The sequence below is a fragment of the Marmota marmota genome, unplaced genomic scaffold (assembly GCF_001458135.2).
Source record: "Marmota marmota marmota unplaced genomic scaffold, marMar, whole genome shotgun sequence".
Lineage (NCBI taxonomy): Eukaryota > Metazoa > Chordata > Mammalia > Rodentia > Sciuridae > Marmota > Marmota marmota.
In genome coordinates this window covers 6448333-6458919 of record NW_026000093.1, presented here as the reverse complement: position 1 = coordinate 6458919, position 10587 = coordinate 6448333, and the positions used below count along the sequence as shown (strand labels likewise).

The following is a 10587-nucleotide window of genomic DNA, read 5'->3' as shown; positions in this document are numbered from 1 at the left end:
CAGTCTTTCTTAGCTTATTGAGACATTTAAATTAAGTTTGCTCAAAGATGGCCATTCTTGAGTAAGAGATCAGTTGTACATTCTCAGTTTCTACACTAGTGAGGCATCTTTTTAAAATTAAAGGCTCTGTGCTCAATTACTCCATATTCATCTAATTTTTATTTTTTGCCTTCTCTCTAACTTTGTCATTGTGAACTTGCTTAATATAGATAAAATGTAAATACTTTCTTTAGTGCTGTTAGTCATATATGTGATTTAATCAATCTTAATTTATCTCCCTCATGTTCTCAAGAAAATGAGAAAAAGAGTTGTGGCTTCAATTCCAGCTTAAAAAAATAAAAATAAAGTTAATTATGCTGTATATGTGTTTATATTTGGGCATCCAGGTAGACTAATCCATGCTTCTTTTAAATTATATTCAAATGCCTTTTTTCTTTGCAGGAATTATCTTGAAAAAGGCAAAAACAGAAAAAAAACCCCAAGTGATGAATAAATTTGGGAAGCATATAACAGATGGGGCTGTTTCTAAAAGTTATGCCAATATAATTTGGTATTAGTATTTTGTTTTTTGTTGGCCAGTAAGAAGATACAACCAGTATTGCCAGTTAAATCTATGAGGCTGTTTCAAACTTGATCAGGAAAGCATAGGGTGGATGAGATAGGCATTTAAAATTTGGAACTCTTTGCCCTTTTACCTTATTATGCAAGTAGTTGTCTTATAACCTGCAACTGTAGAGGCTAACTAAGAAGAGGATGAGAACTGGTATTCCAAGGGTGGTGGGATGCAGGGAGACAGGACCTGGAGGTGGTAGACCAGGTGTTTGGGTCTTTTAGTTTTCAGGACATAGTTCTAACACCATTTAGTAAGTCCTAATCCAGGGAGGTGAGAAGAAACACACATAAAACATTTGTATTTTTTATTCTCATCAAGAGAATCATAGGTTTAGAAATCTCAAAGCACACTCACAAGGATGAGCTTGAAGGAGATATTCAGTTCTATGTTTGTTACATCTTTCATGCAAAAGCTATGTGAAACTCTTCATTACAAAAAGTCTGTGTTAATGATTTGGATATGAGATGTCTCTCCAAAGCTCCTATGAAATGTGAGAGGGAAATGATTAGGTTTAATGCAAGCTGTAATGTCACCAGTGGATTAATCCATCTGGTGGATTAACAATTTGAATGGATTGCTGAGTGGTAACTGTGGACAAGTGGGGTGTAGCTGAAGGAGTATGTCCCTGGGGCATGCCTTGGGGATTATATATTTTGTCCTTGGCCCCTTGTAATCTCTTGCTTCCTGTCTGTTGTAAGCAGAGCAACCTTTCTCTGCTACACCCTTCTGCCATAATGTTCTGCCTTACCCTAAAAAGGTTAAAGGTGGGCTGTTCAGTTCCCAAAGGGTTGCACCCATCTCTGGAGCTACTATGAGGGATCTTCCTAGCAAAGCGGACATAAAGGTCACATGCATTGGGCAATCTATTGCCCCTGGAGAGCCACGGGTAGTTGCAATGCCAAACCTAAATCTCTCTGGCTACTGTACCGAGAGAAGACCCTCATGTAATTCACAGATGGCTTCCTGCACTATTGTTAGCTTATAGCTGGTGCAGATGGTTCTACTGAAAGTTCTCAGCAAGTCATTAGGAACCAAAATTAAATCATTATCTATCTACATTTGTGCACCATTAGGGCAGATGTCTGTACTAGGGCAGGTCAGGAGGTGGCTCATGGAAGCCATCTAGACCCTCTGAGCTATGCTGGTGTGGTGGCTCCTCTTGCTCCTGTCTCCAGTCTTGTGTATACAGTGAGGAAGTGGGGCACTAGGGATACTGACATGGATAAAGGGGACTTGGTGATCTGAAGGGGTCAAATTGGAGGGCTATTTTTAGCAAGGCCTTGGACAAAGGGCTACTGATGTGTTTGCCTTAAACACAGCAGGGGTCAAGCCAGAGGACCCAGGAGGCTCCGAGCCTCAAGGGCAATATATAGTAGGCTTCAGTGGCAAATGGGAAAAACTGTGTAGTATCTTTCATTTGAAATCTGTGATCACTGCCCCTCCAATACCTTTTCACGTCCTTATTTCAAAGGCCTTTTCAAATGAAGATTTATTCCATTTCTAAAAGCAACATGGGGCTTTACAAACGACCACACAGGAACAATGAGGTGGACATTAGTCTATTTATTCAGGCATTCATGTTGCCCTCTGAAAATGCAGTTTCTTTTAATTGGGTCTCTTTTTCTCTTCTTTTTTTTTTCTTTTGTGCTTTAAAACCACTGAGCCTCTCACTTTAAAAGGACATTGAACTACCCATTAATTAAGTCATCTTCTCCAAGTTCAAGTCTCCATGCCTTGGGTGATTCTGAGTTGAGAGAAGATGAGACAAAAAAGTCAGTCAATTTCTTATTTGCACATGGTGTCTGGACATCTTAATAAAACACTCGAGAATGACTAACAGTCTTTTCAAGTTATGGAATATATATCTCATAACTTTAGTCATTAATGCTAAATGAAAATGATGGTTAAAAAAAGGATTTCAGCCACAATCCCATTGTAGAATTCCTCAGGGATATACATTATACTTTAATAAAGCAGTAACTCAGGGGAATTTTGTTACTGCAGTGAATTTTGGCATAGTATTATTGCTTCAGGAAAAAATTCAGTTCTAAAAATCTCATTTGCCTCTCACACATCTGAAGATATGTTTAGACTCATTGCTTTTATCCTCAGGGAATGGTTATCGACTTTTAATTATTACTGTTATTAGCTTTCTTTCTGAAAACTCTTCTTTTATCTTTTTTTTTTTTTTTTTTTTTGGTGTCTCTGTCCTTGAACTCTCTAGCCCTCAGGAGTCACCTTCAACAAAGATGAGCACTTACCTCACAGGGGCAGCAAGCTAGTCCCCTCCCCAGATCCAGATCCTGGTTTGCTCTGATGCCACTGTCTCTGCTTGTTCCTCTGAATTCCTTTCACCGTAAAACAGAGTGAATGAACTGGGAGCTGGTATGCTAGCCGGGAGATGACAGAGCAGATCATCACTCAGAACAGGAAACAGTTCTCACCTCTGTGTTCCCATAGCCATTGCCTTTACCTGCAGAATCCTCCACGTCGCCTCACCTCGCCAGCCTCCTCTTAGGTTGCGGGCTGTGGGGGAGGTGTGGTTAGGTGGGGGGCCCCTAACTCATGTCTTCCCTCCCCACAGAACTTCAGGATCCTGAATTTCCATATGACAAGTCTGGTGGTGGGAACCTTAAATTCCTTACCTTATAATCATCCTTATCTAGGCATATTCCATCCACTCTAGAGGTCACTTTACTATATTTAACTATAATAGAATAGAATAGAGCCAGATGCCTTTGGATAACCTCACCAAAGTTCAAGAAAAGTGTAGACCCCTATGAGCAAGACTGAGCATCAAAATGGTCCCTTCCAGGACAAAGATAAAGTATCTTCAAGGATAAATTTCAGCTTCTAGCCTGGAATTATAATAAGTAGAGTTTTGAAAATAGCATGTGTTGAGGGTTTACCTGCTTACCTACCTATCCATGCAGTAGAGGTGCATACGCACGTATGTATGTGTGTGTCCACTAAAATAGTAGAGATCTTTGATTGCGGAGTGTCAATGTGCACTAGAAATTACAAAGTGTATTTGCACATACTGAGCAGTATGGCATAAAACACAGATGACTTGGAGTCAAAACTTAAAATATTTGACATCAAAGTTAATGTGGAAATTATGCTCAATTAAAGAAAGAAACAAACAACCCAGAAATGATCCAGAAAGCTGGCTGTGGTTTACAGCCTTTGGAGATCTTTTCAGATGTGTTAAAAGAAGTCATATGGCATGGTGGCCTGAATGTTTAAATCCAGGCTGTTCCATTGATTTGCTTTCTAATCTTGGGACAGTGACTTAATTTCTCGAGGCTTCCTGTGCATCAACAAAAATGATGTTCTTGATCATAACGACAACATCTCTCTTGTGTTGGTTGGAAGGCCTATGTGAGATAATCCCAGTAAAGCTCATAGCACTGTGCTTGGTATGTGGCTCTTGTGAGCTCATAGTGACAACAGTTCCCTCCTTCAGAAGCATCTGGGCAAGCCTTTGGCTCAGGAGCTGGTGATCCAAAGAAGTGGTACTGCAGGGACTTCTTTGCAGGTGTGGATGGTCATATGGGCACTATCCACTCCCAAGTGCAGCCAGTATGAAGGGTGTGGTTCCTAGTGATGCATCCAAAGCCTGCTGTCGGGGATGGCAGCTGGGTAGGCAGTGGCAGTGGCGAGGTCTCCCTGAGGCCAACTCGTAATTTTGAATTTTTTGCTTGGCTGCTGGTTTTTCAGGCCCGGAGAGATACTTTGAATATCTCAAACTCCTCTCCTAAATTTTTCCTGAATTAGCCAAAGTTTATTTCTGTAATTTACAACTGATTCAGGAGGTCATATGAAAATGGTTGTGAAAATCATTTCTGAGATATTTAGCTTTCTTCCATGGGTGTCTCATGTATTGGCCAAGACAGGCATGTCAGCAGTGGGGGACAAGAATTTGTGTCTACAGAGACAGAACCATGAGCTATTGGAAAGGTAGCTGGGTGAGCCATGCTACAGTATCTGAGGTCATGGGGCAGACAGACCACGTCCCTGAGAGTGGTTTGTGATGGAAATGTAAAGACAGGAGTCTGGTTTCTGATTACTAATCCATGTGAAAGCTACACACTCTCTTGGCTTCTCCTTGATTCTGGAAAGATAGCCTCCTACACTGAGAGCAAATTTTGCATCCCTTTCATCAAAAGTGGAAAGGAAATTCCAGACTGTAGAATCTGCATGCTATATTGGCTTCTGCACAAAGTAGATGTGATTTCTGACTGAAAAATCAAGAGAACTCTTTTTAAATATTTTAGTTGGCTTTATCCAATGCTTTTGAAGTACACAAGATAACTCTTACTCCCTGCAGATATATTTTTTCTTTTGATTGCTCTTGTTACCGTAAGTTTTTAGCTACTTATCTACAAACATTTGTGTGGCCCTGATACACTAACTATGAACTTTTTCATCTTTCATAAATTTATCAGAGTTTTTAAGGTTAAACTTTTCTTCAGATGCTACCAAGAAGAACACAGGGACAACAGCAGCAGAATAATAATCATATTCTGGGTGCCTTGGCAAATTATATTTGCATTTAATTTTGCAAAACATTATACTTGCTCTTCCTCCCAATTTCTGTAACCAACTTTATTTTTCCATTGTAGAGTCACCCGGAGAAAGTGCTGGCTGTCCAAGCTTACAGTCAGACCTAGTAATGTGTTAAGATGCCACATTATGGTCAGTTCTGAGCTTTGAAGGATGGATCTTTATTTTTTGAATAGAACTCATAATTGGTTCAAGGAATATTTAGCTTGTTTCTGTTAGACTAATAATTTCAAGAAAAAATAGAGATAACCAGACAAGTAAGATTGAAAATGAGAAAAAAAAAACAAAAACAGGACAATGTACCAGCAAAGACTCTGTCCATGAATAACTGCATCAGAGGAGAGTTTGAACCAGTTACTATGAAAAAAAAAAAGGAAGCATAAGAGACCTCCGAGGCAGTGTTTAGGGTCCAGGTGATCTGAGGGCCGAGGCTGCAGGAGATTATGTTTTCACTGAGCAGAGGTGGTGAGGAAAGGAGAAGGAAAGGAGGGAGAGGGCGGAGTTACAGAAGAAGGAAATAAGGACATGGGTGGACAGAGAAGGAGGAGAAGCTGGCAGAAAGTGATAGACTGCATTAAGCTTAGAGGTCAGGGATCTGGAGGTTGTAATGAGATAAAAAAGATGGTGTAATGGAAATCATGGAGTGAGCAGAGTCTACAAGGTCAGGGCGATGTGTTTCAGGTTACAGTTTCATAGGAAGATACTAACTCATGTCTCCGAGACATGAGGGTGGCAAAGGAGGAAGAACAGAAGACAAGGGAAAGCGAGAGCCTTGAGAAGCCAGCTGGTGGGGTGGATCAGGGTGGATCAGGATTGCTGCATGCAATTTTTGGGGGTGGAAAGAGGAAGGTGGTATAGCTGAATAGCAGGAACCAAAAAGAAACAAGACTTTTCTTTGAGGGTAGAGGAGTCTCAAACTGTGAGAAAAATGAGAACAAAAAAGGGGTCAGGCACACCCCTGCCCTGAGCTTTACTGGACACTGGAACACAATCAGGAATAGCTCAGGAAGGATGAGTTTCAGTGTGAAATAAGGGGAGGGTACAAGGGATCTATTGAAATAAAAAACCCAGAGAGAGGGGAGCAGAGGAGCATTGTGTTAGGAGGATAAAATTCAGGACATTTTTTTTTTTTGATACTAGGACTTGAACTCATGGGTACTGAACTACATCCTCAGCTCCCTTCCCTTCTTATTTTATAAAAATTTGAGACAGGGTCTTGCTAAGTTGCCTAGGCCGGTCTTGAACTTGTGATTCTAATGGCTTAGCCTCCCCAGTAGCTGAGATTACCAGTGTATGCTACTGTGCCCAGAAAAGTTCAGAACTTCTGAGACCGATAGCAAACTTATGTCCAGTAAATCCTATAGAAGAAATCTTAATAATTGTTTACCCCATACCGTGCTGTGATGGCTAATTTTGTTAAATCAGCTAGGCCATGGTACCCAGCTTTTGGTCAAAAACATCAGTCCAGATGTTGCTATGAATGTGTTTTTTAAAATGCCATTAACATTTAAATCAGTAGAAGAGAAAACTTGGCTGCTGGAGTTTTAAGAGCAAGGAGTAGCTGCACGCCCTGAACTTTCCCCATAGTTTCGGTGACCAGAACAGTGTTTGGAGACCTGCCCTTGGGAGGAGGGACAGTGGAGAAGTTCCAGCTACAATCAGACCTGTTGAAAGTGGACATCATTTCCTGGGGCTGCAACATCACAGCTCTGGAGGTCAAAGGCAGGGGAAAGCTTCCGATGTGGTTCTCAGCTTCTCTGAGTTGGAAGGGTACCTCCAAAACAGGCCTACTTTGGAGCAGTGGTTGGAAGGGTGGCCAACCGAATTGCCAAAGGAACATTCACATTGGATGAGAAGGAGTATCACCTGGCCATTAACAATGGGCCCGACAGTCTGCATGGAGGACTCAAAGGGTTTGACAAGGTCCTCTGGATCCCTCAGGTGCTCTCAAATGGCATCCAGTTCTCCCGCATCAGTCCAGATGGTGAGGAAGGCTACCCTGGAGAGTTAAAAGTCTGAGTGATAGACATCCTGGATGGCGGGGAGCTCGTGGTCAACTATAGAGCACAAGCCAGTCAGACCACACCAGTCAATCTGACCAACCATTCTTACTTCAACCTGGCAGGCCAGGGATCCCCACATATATATGTCCATGAAATCACCATAGAAGCTGATGCTTTCTTGCCTGTGGATGAAACCCTGATTCCTACAGGAGATGTTGCTCCAGTGCCAGGAACTGCATTCGACCTAAGAAAGCCAGTGGAGCTTGGAAAACACCTGCAGAAGTTCCGCATCGATGGTTTTGACCATAATTTCTGTCTGAATGGATCCAAAGAAAAGCATTTCTGTGCAAGGGTGCATCATGCTGGAAGCTGGAGGGTACTAGAAGTATACATTGGTGTCCTGGTGTCCAGTTTTACACGGGCAACTTCCTGAATGGCACACTGAAGGGCAAGAGTGGAGCCATCTATCCTCAGCACTCCGGCTTCTACCTTGAGACCCAGAATTGGCCTGATGCAATCAACCAGGCCCCCTTCCCTCCTGCGCTACTGAGTCCTGGGGAGGAGTACAATCATACCACCTGGTTCAAGTTTTCTGTGGCTTGAGGAAGTGTGAAGATACATCCTAGTCCATGGCCAGGCCTGGGCCCCCTCAGCAGCCTGTCTCCTATCCAGAGACAAGGTGAAGATTTAGAGGATTTAAAAGTGATCATGTGCTAAATCATACAAATGGTAGCTGTCACAATAATTGGTCTGAATATTGATTTCCTTTTCCAGTGACTGGCTCTGGAACATGTCTAATGACAAGCTTTATTCTCTGTGCAGTTCAGAGGGCAAGTGAACCCAACCACCAATGTCATCATCTAAGGCCTGACCTTAGCCCAGAAGGGGTGTCCAGGGACTCTTATACACTGTTGTAGGTTCCATCTCTCATCTTTGTTTCTGTGATGTTGCTCTCATTGCTTTTCTGTCTCCTCCTCCTCCTTTACATCAAATCGCTTTACTCTTGGGTAGCACTCTGCAGTTTTCCAAGAAGGTCATATGAGCTGGTTCACCATGCCGGCAGATGGAGCCTCTGTGAAGTAGCAGGTGATTGACAAGTGAGGGAGCTGAGGTGCAGAGGTTGAGTGACCCACTGCAAGCTAGTAAAAAGTTTAAATAGGACTTGAGTTTAGGTCATGCAAATTAAAGTCCCCTTCTTTACCTATCCCAGTCTGCCAGAGCATTCCAGGAGTCACTGAAGGGTTAAAAAGGGATCTGGTCCCTGATCTGTTAGGAGCCAGCCTTTCTTCTCAGATTCCCTTTTGTAAGAAATGGTTCAAATACCCATAAAGAATCCATCATTTAGACTCCCTGCCTTTGGGGTTAACATTTATACTGGAAGCAGTGTTGTGTTTATGTAGATGAGGCTGGAGATTCTTTTCCTGAATAATCAAATCATTAATGATGGGTGTGGGCTGGTGCTTTTTAAAGAAATTATTTTATACTATTGTTTACTACAATCAGTTGAAATAAAGTGCATCCCCAGAAGAAAAAAAAAATAAATCGGTAGAAGAATGAAAAATGTTACCCTCTACCACATGGGTTGGCTTCATTTAATCTGTTGAAGGTCTTATGAGAAAAATGGAATGGCTCTCCCCGCCCCCCTAGGGAGGGGGAACCATTTTCGGCCTGCCCTGCAAATTCAGATTTTTATTTTTTTGTACTGTGGGTTGAACCAACGAGCACTTAACAACTGAGCCACAATCCCCAGCCCTTTTATTTTTTTCATTTTGAGACAGGGTCCCAGTATATGGCTTAGGGCCATTGCTGAATTGCTGACTCTGGCCTTGAACTTGCAGTCTTCCTGCATCAGCCTCTGGAGCTGCTGGGATTCCAGGTGTGTGCCACCATGCTCAGTTTTTGCCTTGCAAATTCAGATTAGCAGCCCTCTCAATCATATGAGCCAATTTCTTGAAATGTTTCCTTCTGGGTATGTATATACTATTTTAGTTCTGGTTTTGGGGGGAGGCCTGATGAATACACATGCTTACTATTTTCTAGTCATTTTTCTAAGTGATTTGCAATTATTATTTTATCTTACCTTTGCAAGGGTCTGAGACCTTCTGGGATGGATGATGAGTTGGAGGATACAAGGCTCTTTGGAAGCAGTAGAAACAGCCTGGATACATTCCTGGCTTTGGGTTTAGGCACTCAGACTAATTAGAAGTATCCAAGCCCCTTGGCAGGAATTAGCTTATGCATTCAATTACATACATCTCTAGGGTGATAATCATTTCTAGGGCGATATTGAATTCTTGCCTTTGGAAACGTGTCTCCTAGCATTAAAAGGAACTTAATAACATAAAATGGAATTTGAAAGTACAGACAACAATTGTGTTAGAAATCACTAATTCTATTAATAAGCAGTTAAGCCAGGTTATTTAGTTAGAGCATATGTGTTGATCTAAGCTCTGAAGGTTGACATATGCCTCTATAACCATAACAAAGTGTTCTTTGCTTATGGCAAGCAAAGAGCCTCATTTTTTCTTCTAGGAAAAAACTCTTAATTCATTAATACATATTATTTGGAAATATGTAGGAGACATGAATTCATGTCAACCACAGTGGGTTGGGTTGTCCTCAGGTTGGCTAGGTTTTTAACTCTTTTGTCAACTTGAATCAGTTGGTAAGGGGTGCCTGGATATTGTGCAATTTTTGAGATTAGGACTGTTCATTCAGCCATAAAAAATATGCATTGACCACCTACTGTGTGCAAGCAGGAGGTTAGATATTGAGGGTAGGATGGCAGGTGAGACCTTTCCCCTTCCTGCTTTCAGAGAATTGAGAGCATATCAAGGAAGACAATTAGTGTAGTACTTTCAAAAGAGGTGGCAACACTTTGTAAGGATAGATAAGGTTACAGATAAAGCATCCCACTCGGCCTGGGGGATCTTGGACAGCTTCCCTTAGAAAACCTTGTGGGGGTGGGGAGGAAACAGTCCTGTATCTGCGCTGGCATGGGAAGGGCAGTGGAATGTTGGGTTCTGTTATCTATTTTAGCTCCTTTAGAGACAGACTTCTAACGCTTAAGCAAGTTTTTAAGAGGGGGAATGTGGTTTTGTGGTGTCTTGTAGTTACCTCTGTAGTCAATACAAATGGGATCTAGGTTAGTGGAAACTCAAGTAGGAGAATTAGGATCACTCACACTCAGAAAATAGTTTGGGACATTTTCAACAAATGACACAGGCAATGGTGGTCTGACCTCGGCATTTGTCCAGAAAATGAAAACATGTACACACAAAGGTGTGCACAGGAGTGTACACTGCACTCTATTGGTAAGTGCCCAAATAGCAATCCAGATGTCATTCAACAGGTGAATGGATAAACTAGCCATCTGTGGCCCAGCTGTGCTGTACAATACTACTT

The 10587-nt window shown here is 41.9% G+C and overlaps 1 pseudogene; it reads left to right on the top strand.

The window, feature by feature from the left end:
• Positions 1–5902: 5902 nt before the first annotated feature.
• On the top strand, positions 5903–8232 carry LOC107142250 (annotated as a pseudogene).
• The last annotated feature ends 2355 nt before the right edge of the window (positions 8233–10587 follow it).